Below are 12,380 nucleotides of genomic sequence, written 5' to 3'. Positions count from 1 at the left end.
GGTTTCGGGTCTTATTCGAAGACTTGGACACCAACACTTGGGATCCACCTATATAATGAGGGGCCAAGGGAGGGGGCCGGCCACCCCAAAGACCATAGCTTGGCCGCCCCCTTGAGTGGCCGGCCACCCCCTCCCAAACCCTAGCTTTGCTCCTCCACTTCATATTGCCCGCGTAGCTTAGCGAAGCTCCGCCGGACTTCTACACCGCCACCGACACCACGCCGTCGTGCTTGTCGGATTCAAGAGGAGCTACTACTTCCGCTGCCCGCTGGAACGGGGAGGTGGACGTCGTCTTCATCAACAACCGAACGTGTGACCGAGTACGGAGGTGCTTGCCCGTTCGTGGCGCCGGAACCGATCGTGATCAAGATCTTCTACGCGCTTTTGCAAGCGGCAAGTGATCGTCTACCGCAGCAACAAGAGCCTCATCTTGTAGGCTTTGGAATCTCTTCAAGGGTGAGACTCGATACCCCCTCGTTGCTACCGTCTTCTAGATTGCATCTTGGCTTGGATTGCGTGTTCGCCGTAGGAAAATTTTTGTTTTCTATGCAACGTTATCCTACAGAGGGATCATCTTATAATGCTACCGTCTCGTTCTAAGCAAAATAAGATGCATAAAAGGATTAACATCACATGCAGTTCATATGTGATATGATATGGCCCTTTTGTCTTTGCGCCTTCGATCTTCATCTCTAAAGCACGGACATGATCTCCATCATCAGCGGGCATGATCTCCATCATCGTCGGCATAGCGTCAAGGTTCATGACGCCGTCTTCATGGTTGTTCACCTCATGTAGCAACTATTACAACTACTTTGAAATACTACTCAACATGAAAATTAAAGACAACCATAAGGCTCTGCCGGTTGCCACAATACAATAATGATCATCTCATACATATTCATCATCACATTATGGCCATATCACATCACCAAACCCTGCAAAAACAAGTTAGACGCTCTCTAATTTGGTTTGCATATTTTACGTGGTTTAGGGTTTTCGATATAGATCTAATCTACCTACGAACATGAACCACAACGTTGATACTAATGTTGTCAATAGAAGAGTAAATTGAATCTTTACTATAGTAGGAGAGACGAGACACCCGCAAAGCCTCTTATGCAATACAAGTTGCATGTCGAACGAGGAACAAGTCTCATGAACGCGGTCATGTAAAGTTAGTCCGAGCCGCTTCATCCCACTATACCATAAAGATGCAAAGTACTCAACTAAAGATAACAAGAGCATCAACGCCCACAAAACCATTGTGTTCTACTCGTGCAACCATCTATGCATAGACACGGCTCCGATACCACTTGTAGGATAACGTTGCATAGAAAACAAAAATTTCCTACCGCGAACACGCAATCCAAGCCAAGATGCAATCTAGAAGACGGTAGCAACGAGGGGTTATCGAGTCTCACCCTTGAAGAGATTCCAAAGCCTACAAGATGAGGCTCTTGTTGCTGCGGTAGACGTTCACTTGCCGCTTGCAAAAGCGCGTAGAAGATCTTGATCACGATCGGTTCCGGCGCCACGAACGGGCAGCACCTCCGTACTCGGTCACACGTTCGGTTGTTGATGAAGACGATGTCCACCTCCCCGTTCCAGCGGGCAGCGGAAGTAGTAGCTCCTCTTGAATCCGACAGCACGACGGCGTGGTGTCGGTGGTGGTGGAGAAGTCCGGCGGAGCTTCGCTAAGCGTGCGGGAAGTGGAGGAGCGGGGCGGCTAGGGTTTGGGGAGAGGGGGGGCGCCGGCCACTATGGGGTGCGGCCACCTTGGTGGTGTTTGAGGTGGCCGGCCCCCTCCTCTTTGGCCCTCATTATATAGGTGGAACCCCAAGAGTTGGTGTCCAAGTCTTCGAATAAGACCCGAACCAAAAACCTTCCAAAGGGAGGGGAAACCTAGCCAAGCTAGGACTCCCACCAAAGGTGGGAGTTCCACCTCCCATATGGGGGGGTGGCCGGCCCCCTAAGGGGAGTCCACTTGGGACTCCTCCCCCACTAGGGTTGGCCGGCCATGGAGGTGGAGTCCCATGTGGACTCCACCTTCCTTGGTGGTTTCTTCCGGACTTTTCTAGAACCTTCTAGAACCTTCCATAGAACCTTCCGCGACATTTTAATTCACATAAAATGACATCCTATATATGAATCTTATTCTCCGGACCATTCCGGAACTCCTCGTGATGTCCGGGATCTCATCGGGACTCCGAACAAATATTCGAACTCCATTCCATATTCAAGTTCTACCATTTCAACATCCAACTTTAAGTGTGTCACCCTACGGTTCGTGAACTATGCGGACATGGTTGAGTACTCACTCCGACCAATAACCAATAGCGGGATCCGGAGATCCATAATGGCTCCCACATATTCAACGATGACTTTAGTGATCGAATGAACCATTCACATACAATACCAATTCCCTTTGTCACGCGATATTTTACTTGTCCGAGGTTTGATCTTCGGTATCACTCTATACCTTGTTCAACCTCGTCTCTTGACAAGTACTCTTTACTCGTACCGTGGTATGTGGTCTCTTATGAACTTATTCATATGCTTGCAAGACATTAGACGACATTTCACCGAGAGGGCCCGAGTATATCTATCCGTCATCGGGATGGACAAATCCCATTGTTGATCCATATGCCTCAACTCATACTTTCCGGATACTTAATCCCACCTTTATAACCACCCATTTACGCGGTGGCGTTTGGTGTAATCAAAGTACCTTTCCGGTATAAGTGATTTACATGATCTCATGGTCATAAGGATTAGGTAACTATGTATCGAAAGCTTATAGCAAATAACTTAATGACGAGATCTTATGCTACGCTTAATTGGGTGTGTCCATTACATCATTCATACAATGATATAACCTTGTTATTAATAACATCCAATGTTCATGATTATGAAACTAATCATCCATTAATCAACAAGCTAGTTAAGAGGCATACTAGGGACTCTTTGTTTGTCTATATATCACACATGTACTAATGTTTCGGTTAATACAATTATAGCATGATATATAAACATTTATCATAAACATAAAGATATAAATAATAACCACTTTATTATTGCCTCTAGGGCATATCTCCTTCATGTACTGCCACGTGACAGCTCTCCTGCGCGTGTCCTTCTGGCTCCGTCTTCGTCCCGGAAAAATAAGACTCTGGGCTTTTGTTTCGTCCAATTCCGAGAAACTTTCATGTACAACTTTTCTGAAACACAAAAACAGCAGAAAACACGAACTGGCACTGCGGCACTGCGTTAATAGGTTAGTCCCACAAAATGCTAAAAAGTGTGGAAAAGTGCACATAAAACATATAAGAATTGTAACAAAACAAGCATGGAGCATCAAAAATTATAGATACGTTTGGGACGTATCAGGGGGGTGCGGCCAGGGTTGCCTTAGCCCCTCCTCCAAGCTCATGGCCGGCGGCATAAAAGGGGGAAGAGAGAAAACTTCCCCCCAAGTTGATCCCTCCTAAGGTTTGGGAAAACCCTAAAGGGATTGGCCGGCTGGGCCTTGGGGGGCATGTGCCCCTGGCCCATTATGCTAGGGTGCATCCCCTCGGCCCATGCTAGACCTCCTACGGTCGTGGGCCCACTGGTGGGACCCCTGGAACCTTCTAGAACCTTCCCGGTCTTCCACTGGAAAAATCCCGAACTTTTCCGAAACCTAGAAATCAATTTTCCCTTATATGAATCTTATTCTTCGGACCAATACGGACCTCCTCGTGATGTCCTGGATCCCATCCGAGACTCCAAACAAACTTCGGTCTCCATCTCATATTCTGAATCTACTTATGCGACATCGAACCTTAAGCGCGTCACCCTACGGTTCGTGAACTATGCGGACATGGTCGAGACTCTTCTCCGACCAATAACCAATAGCGGGACCTGGAGATCCATAATGGCTCCCACACATTCAGCGATAACTTAGTGATCGATTGAACCATTTACATACGATACCGATTCCCTTTGTCACACGATACTTTACTTGTCAGAGGTTCGATCATTGGTATCTCCATACCTAGTTCAACCTCGTTTCCGACAAGTACTCTTTACTCGTACCGTGGTATGTCATCTCTTGTGACCTAGTCACATGCTTGCAAGCTAATTAGACGACATTCCATCGAGAGGGCCCAGAGTATATCTATCCGTCATCGGGATGGACAAATCCCACTCTTGATCCATATGCCTCAACTCGCACTTTCCGAATACTTAATCCCATCTTTATAACCACCCATTTATGTAATGGCGTTTGATGTAATCAAAGCATCCTTCTGGTGTAAGTGATTTACATGATCTCATGGTCGAAGGACTAGGTAACTATGTATTAAAAGCTTATAGCAAGTTGAACTTAATGACTTGATCTCATGCTACGCTTATTTGGGTGTGTGTCCATTATATCATTCATCCAATGACATAACCTTGTTATTAACAACATCAAATGTTCATGATCACGAAACCATGATCGTATATTAATCAACAAGCTAGTTATACAAGAGGCTTACTAGGGATTCCTTGTTGTTTACAGAACACACATGTATCAATGTTTCGGTTAATACATTATAGCATGGTATGCAAATATTTATCATAAACACAAAGATATAATAATAACCATTTTATTATTGCCTCTTGGGCATATCTCTAACAAGAAGTTCCTGTTCCGGCACCCTGCCGGGACGAGGATCGACCCCCGGAGCCATCTCCATCGACTCCACCGCCTCCACTCCGACTCCATGATGGCTCGTGAGTAATTCCCCCTGGGCTACGTGTTCTCGGCTGTAGCTAGTTGGTAATCTTTCTCCCATGCACTTCAATACAATGATCTCATGAGCTGCCTTACATGATTGAGATCCATATGATGTAATCGGTGTTGTGTTTGTTGGGATTCGATAAATTATGGAATTGTGATCAGATTGTTCATCATATTATCATACTACTGTTATTTAAGATCTTGCATGCTCTTCAGTACTTGTAGTTACCTTCATCAAGTAGTTGCATGTATCTCCAAGAGGGAGTATTTATGCTCGATAGTGGGTTCATGCCTCTAGTTTTCTCGAAGAGTGACATTTAAATTCTAAGATTGTAGATGTGCTATTGCTACTAGGGAGAAAACAACAATATTTTGTCTAAGGATGATTCTATTGTTTACTTTACACACATTGCTTAATGCGATAGTCTATTGCTTGCAACTTAATACTGGAAGGGGTTCGGATGATAACCTGAAGGTGGATTATTAGACATAGACGCAGTTGCATTACAGTCTATGTATTATGTTGTAATGTCCAATTAAATACTACAATAACCTTTATCTTATCATAGCATGCATTGTCATGCCCTCACAATTATCAATTGCCTAACTGTAATTTGTTCACCCAACACATGTTATTTGGAGAGTTACCACTAGTGTAGATAGCTGGGAACCCCGGTCCTTCTGTCATCATATTGATCTACAACCAACTACGCACTGAAATATTTTCCGGTGCCATCTCCTCTGTGCTACTTCTGCTGTGTTACTATTACCATTGCTCTCATATTACGGTTGCTTTCACATCACCCTTGTTTCTAGTGCTTTTCCAGGTGCAACTGAATTGACAACTCCGCTGTTAAGGCTTATAAGTATTCTTTACCTCCCCTTGTGTCCAATCAAAAAATTTGGGTTTTACTTCCCTCGAAAACTGTTGCGGTCCCCTATACTTGTGGGTCATCAGAAGGATCTAGCCGGTGGCATGACGAAGTAATCAGGGACATGAGATGTGGTCGCGAGACAAAACGATGTAGTTGGCAACGTGAGGATGTTACCGGTAGCGCCGATGTAGCCAGGGACTTGACAATACGACTAGCGATTCGACAAAATATCCGACTAAACGAGAGATAGAGACGAAGTGAGAGATGCGGGGATGGTTGTTTCCTGCCGCCGCGGGGTGGGGATCGGTGGTGGTTCTAGGTGGACGGAAGCAGGAGGTTGGTGAGGATGGTTTGGGTCTGATTTTTTTTTTCTTTTTAGGATCAGGTTTCAGCAGTTTTATTATCGTGTCTCTTATAGGAAACGGAGATGCTCAGAATAATATTCTGAGCACCAGTTTCAGAATAGTGTCACCCTATATACTTGCCAGTTCGTAAACGAAACATCAACTCTTGGACAATCAGCAAGGGCAATCATAGCTTATAATTATATTCATGGTATTATTGTTTAGTGTTTTGAAAAAACATGGTTTTATAAAAGAGACACAATATAATATCAAACTTCGGTGATGAAAAGGTTGACAACAAAATAATTGCAGCCACACTGCTACTGAATCATTATAATGTGGAATATGAAAAACCTATTAAAATTGTTGAAGGAGGTACCGTTGACAAAGAAAACTTTAAGCAGTAGCTACATATTTATTTTGAGATGTATCAGGGAAGTACAAACTCGCATAACAGAAAATAAGAATGCTCCTTGACGGGACAATCATTTTATCTAGTTTGTTCTTTCTTCGTTCCATATAGAATTTGCTGGTAATATAAGTCACATGTGATGTGCCTTTTTTCCTCGGAACTAATAGCCATGAACATCATGTAAATCTCATGCTGAGCCAAGAAATTTATTTTTGTGATGATCCAAGAAATAGATCCATGGTGTTTCACTATGTTAACAAAAGTGATCATTAATGAAGTTATGAACATTACCAATAAAATTTACAATAAATGGATATCACAGAGTCCTCTCGAGCTCAATTAGTTCATCGCTGTTTTGAACCATGGAATCATGACAACCTTTTTTCATGTTCAGCTGAACAAAAGAATTACACTGACCTCAGATTTTTATTGATTTAACTACCAACTCAATTCTCCAAATTTGATCTTCATAATAAGTATTAAGAGGCGCATGAAAAAAACATAACCGTTCTAGATTGTCACTTGAAACCCGAGGTCCTCTTAAGGCTCAAAAGGGATTTCACATCATAGTTCACCCGAGAATGCAGCTCCAACTAAAACACTTGGATAATGAACTGTACCGGTTCACTTCATATAGAATGTACTTCGATTTATCGAGCTAACGAATGATATTTTTCATAATGGGAAATTAATTATACATGCTTTAGGGCCCGCTTGGATGATCTTTTTAATTTCCCATCCCGGAATATTTGTGGGGCTGTTTTATTATGCCCCTAGGCGGAAAGTTCACACTGCTTTGCCTAAAATCCAGTGAACCAATCAGGTCTTTAGGAAGTTATGTATATGAAGTTACTTGCCTTCTGAGTGGGTGTAGTAGCGACAGACGACGAATATCAAGGAGCACAACCTGCCGTTCTTCGCTCAGCAACCACATGAATGTCATCGACTACCAGATCTAAGTGAAATTGCCATCAGTACAACTCCCCTATAAGGCTCTAAGGCATCAACCATCACGGGACATCGAGTGGACTAAGAAATTCCTACGTGGACATAATTGGCAGCACATGAGATTCAAAGCTAGCTTCACGAGAAGGGATTAGAGAGCCCAAACAGGCTCGATCGGGTCATACCTTTTCTATATAAAATCATACCTTTATTAGATTACATCAGAACATTGAAGCCGAGGATGGTATGAAGCGGAGACACGTCAACATGCGGTAGGGCTCATTGGGCGATCCACAAGTAGGGCTGGGTGGCACAATAAGCCATGCATCCAAACAACTTATCTAGATACAGATGTAACATCCCTTTTAAGATGATTTGAATTCAAGAAGAGGCCAGTTCCCAATAACTCCCCTCAATTTCCATTTGTCCAAACAACTCCAAAAAACTTAAGGTTAGCCTTTTGAGGTCTAAGAGCATCTCCAGTCGCGTCCCCCAAAGCGTCCCCCAAACCGCGCCGGATTGAGTGCTTGGGGGATGTGTTTTGTTCGTGCCGTGTTTGGGGGACGTCGCTCCCCAGCCGCGTCCCCCAAACGCCGCCCCCAAACATTTAAAATAATTTTTCTTGGCATTTTTATTTCAATTTCCACAAACTAATACATAATTGGGAACGTGGTTTACACGAAGACATAGTTTGGAACATGGTTTTCCACAAACTAATACATAGTTTGAACCATGGTGGACACAAATATAAAATATTGCAAAAAAACTAAACCTAACTAGGCCGTGCATCGAAGGTTTCTGTGTTCGCTGCTAAGAAAGAACACTCGAGGGCACACTCAGTCACCTAAACTGGAAAATCCAGCGGGAGGATGGTGCCCTTGTTGGTTCTACCGATGAGGCGAACGAGGCGAAACCTCCGTGCACGTATTCACTGCGAAGAAACCACTCAGTCGTCCTCCTCGTCGGTGCTGTCGTCGTGGGAGTCCCTGTCGCCGTGGTAGTCCCGGAGGCAGCGCCTCTCGTCGAAGACCTTGACGCTCATGTCCCTGTTGCCGAAGTAGGAGAACACGAGGATGAAGCCGGCTTCGAGGCTGTGGTGGCGCGCGAACTTCTCCCGGCCGATGTTGAGGTACATCTTGCCGCGCGCGTCGTAGATCGCGTCGACGATCCACCGGCGGTAGCCGCACGAATGCTCCCGCGGATGCATCTTGCGCGGGCGTACGCCGCCGACGTACTCGGCGAAGGAGTCCGGCAGCCTCTGGATGCCGCGCGGGTCGCCCTTGAGGACGTGGACGAACTCGAACAGGACGTCCGGCTCCACGTCCATCTCCGACGACGAAGACGACGACGTGGGAGGCGACGGCGAGCGTTCAGCTATGCCGCGGCCACGACCACGACCACGACCACGGCCGCGGCCGCGAGGTCGGCCTCCGCCTCTACCAGACATAGCGTCGAGTCTTGTTGAGAGATGGTGGCGGCTAGGGTTTGGGAGAGAGGCGCTAGGGTTTGTGTGTGAGAGGGACGATGAGAGGCGCCATTTTTTATAGGCCGGAGGGAGGCGGAGGAGCGGTGGCGCTCATTAACGCCGGCACGCAGAGCTAGGCGCGACGGGACGCGTCGCTGCGCCCTCTGCGGGAACCGCACCGTCGCTGCGCGCCAATAACTTCCGTCGCGAGGTAGGCGACGGTTAGGTTTAAATTAATTGTGCCGCCGACGGGTCGGCCCCGCCACTCCCCGCCTCGCTTTTCGTTGTGTCCGGCGTCCCCGGTGCGTCCCCGTGGGACGGGGACGGGCTCGGGGCGCCGGACACCGTATAGGGGCGCGCCGGACAAAAAAGGGCTTTGGGGGACGCGGCTGGAACGCATTTTTGGTCCGGCGCGCCCCAAATCCCTTTGGGAGACGGTTTGGGGGACGCGACTGGAGATGCTCTAATAACCTGAAAATATATTGCTGGGAACTGAACATAAGAGCCATGAATGTAACAAAAAAACGTAACAATTATAATGTATGTGTATTCTGATAAGTTACTTATTGTACAATGGATTGAGGACCAGGGACCTGCAGCTAAATTACATAGCTGGGAGCACGAAAATAATGCAAAAAAATATCAAGAATAGTGCCTCTCTGATGATATTATAGGGTGGACTGATCAGGGATTTCGTCAATCATGAGAAAACACCTATCGAATGAGTATGTTCCATCTATTAGGTTACATATATCTTTTGTTTCACATGATACATCTAGTGATGAAATCCAGATGCTACGAGTACATGTTCGATTTACTAGGTTCGATTTAAGAGTTGCTTCTACATGTAACACTTATTCGTTAGCAAGAACTGAATATACTTCTACTGCTTTGAGATACTCACAGGATGTCACTAGTTAAACGAGGATGTATCCGCGAATGCAAGGATCGGGCTAGGAGGATGGTGATACGTCGTAAATATATCTATAATTTTTTATGCTCCATGCTTATTTTACACCAATTTCAATATGTTTTGTTTACACTTCGTGGCACTTTTATGCATTTTTCGGAACTAACCTATTGATAAGATGCCACAGTGTCAGTTCCCTGTTTTTGCTGTTTTGTATTTCAGAAAAGTTATACATGAAATATTCTCGCAATTGGACGAAACAAAAGCCAAAGTTGCTATTTTACCGAAACGAAGACGGAGTCCAGAGGAGAGACGGAGGGGGGCCAGGGGCCGGTCAAACCACCCCTAGGCGCGGCTTGGCTTTGGCCCGTGCCTAGGCATGGTGTGGGGCCACCTGGCGCCCACCGACCTCTCCCTTCCGCCTATAAATTCCCTTCGATGCGAAAACCCTGAATATACAAGCCTCCGTCCACGAAAAGTTCCGTCGCCATCGTCATCGTCCAGACGAGTTTCGGGGGTCAGAAGTTCCTGTTCCGGCACCCTGCCGGGACGAGGATCGACCCCCGGAGCCATCTCCATCGACTCCACCGCCTCCACTCTGACTCCATGATGGCTCGTGAGTAGTCCCCCCGGGGCTACGGGTTCTCGGCTGTAGCTAGTTGGTAATCTTTCTCCCATGTACTTCTACAATGATCTCATGAGCTGCCTTACATGATTGAGATCCATATGATGTAATCGGTGTTGTGTTTGTTGGGATCCGATAAATTGTGGAATTGTGATCAGATTGTTCATCATATTATCATACTACTGTTATTTAAGATCTTGCATGCTCTTCGGTACTTGTAGTTACCTTCATCAAGTAGTTGCATGTATCTCCAAGAGGGAGTATTTATGCTCGATAGTGGGTTCATGCCTCTAGTTTTCTGGAAGAGTGACATTTAACTTCTAACATTGTAGATGTGCTGTTGCTACTAGGGAGAAAACAACAATGTTTTGTCTAAGGATGATTCTATTGTTTACTTTACACACATTGCTTAATGTGATAGTCTGTTGCTTGCAACTTAATACTGGAAGGGGTTCGAATGATAACCTGAAGGTGGATTATTAGACATAGACGAAGTTGGATTACAGTCTATGTATTATGTTGTAATGCCCAATTAAATACTACAATAACCTTTATCTTATCATAGCATGCATTGTCATGCCCTCACAATTATCAGTTGCCTAAATGTAATTTGTTCACCCAACACATGCTATTCGGAGAGTTACCACTAGTGTAGATAGCTGGGAACCCCGGTCCTTCTGTCATCATCATTGCTCTACAGCCAACTACGCACTGAAATATTTTCCGGTGCCATCTTCTCTTTGCTACTGCTGTGTTACCATCACCCTTGTTACTAGTGCTTTTCCAGGTGCAACTGAATTGACAACTCCGCTGTTAAGGCTTATAAGTATTCTTTACCTCCCCTTGTGCAATCAATAAATTTGGGTTTTACTTCGCTCGAAGACTGTTGCGATCCCCTGTACTTGTGGGTCATCAGAAGGATCTAGCCGGTGGCATGACGAAGTAATCAGGGACATGGCGATGTGGTCGCGAGACAAAACGATGTAGTTGGCGACGTGAGGATGTTACCGGTAGCGCCGATGTAGCCAGGGACTCGACAATACGACTAGCGATTCGCCAAAATATCCGACTACACAAGAGATAGAGACGAAGCGAGAGATGCGGGGACGGTGTGTGTGAGGATGTATCCGACCACACAAAGGATGTTTTCGGCCCCGTCAAGGATGTAGCCGACCACGCGGAGGATGTTTTTGGCCCCGCCAAGGATGTAGCCGACCATGCAGAGGATGTTGGCGGCCCTGCCAAGTATGCATCCTCTGCCTGCGAGAGCGCCTCCTTGCAACAACGCGGACCTACAGAGGAAATCTCTGAAGCCCGCTCTCGATTAAAGCTCGACCACTGTCTACATAGATAAAAGATACATCTACTAAGAAAGTCCAATCAGATGACATTTATAAAGCTCCACGTATGAATACACCACCGAGGGGTTACATTGAAAAATCAGACAAATAAAAATAAACCAAACACACAAAAACAACACATGTTCATAATAGATTGAACCCTAGAATGCACACAAAATTTAAGCAAAACAGCTAGATCGAGAGATTCGTGTACAAAACAATGATCACCTTGGAGGGGATATAACATGAACCACGAGGGATGTAGCTGGAATTCGGAGATGTAGATGGAATCTTGGGTAATAGAGACGTTGGGGTGCAGCCGTCGCCGTGGGGGGAAGTTTCACCGCGGGAGAGCTGCCGCCTCCGCCACGGGGATGCCGCCGTTGCCGCCAGCGCCACATGGATCTCTCCCAACGATGATGACGCTGACGGGAGGATGTAGATGTCAGTGATGAAGACTTGTGAGGGAACACTACGTCGGCTGGGAGCTCTCCATCTACACCCCCATGATTCGCCTTCGCCATCCCCTTCAGAAAGCAGCGGCGGCTGCGCGGGGAAAGTCGAGAAGACAATGTGAGCTCGCATCGGCCAACCATGGCGGCGAGCGAGACCACCGCGTGGTACAACATGTAGCTAAGGGAAGGAGGAGCGACAAGCGGAGCCACGTCGCGTGGAAGAGCTCCCCGATTTTTCGTCGAC

The sequence above is a fragment of the Lolium rigidum genome, chromosome 5 (genome assembly GCF_022539505.1).
Source record: "Lolium rigidum isolate FL_2022 chromosome 5, APGP_CSIRO_Lrig_0.1, whole genome shotgun sequence".
Lineage (NCBI taxonomy): Eukaryota > Viridiplantae > Streptophyta > Magnoliopsida > Poales > Poaceae > Lolium > Lolium rigidum.
The sequence above is the reverse complement of the archived record's forward strand: the minus strand, read 5'-3'. Positions refer to the sequence as shown.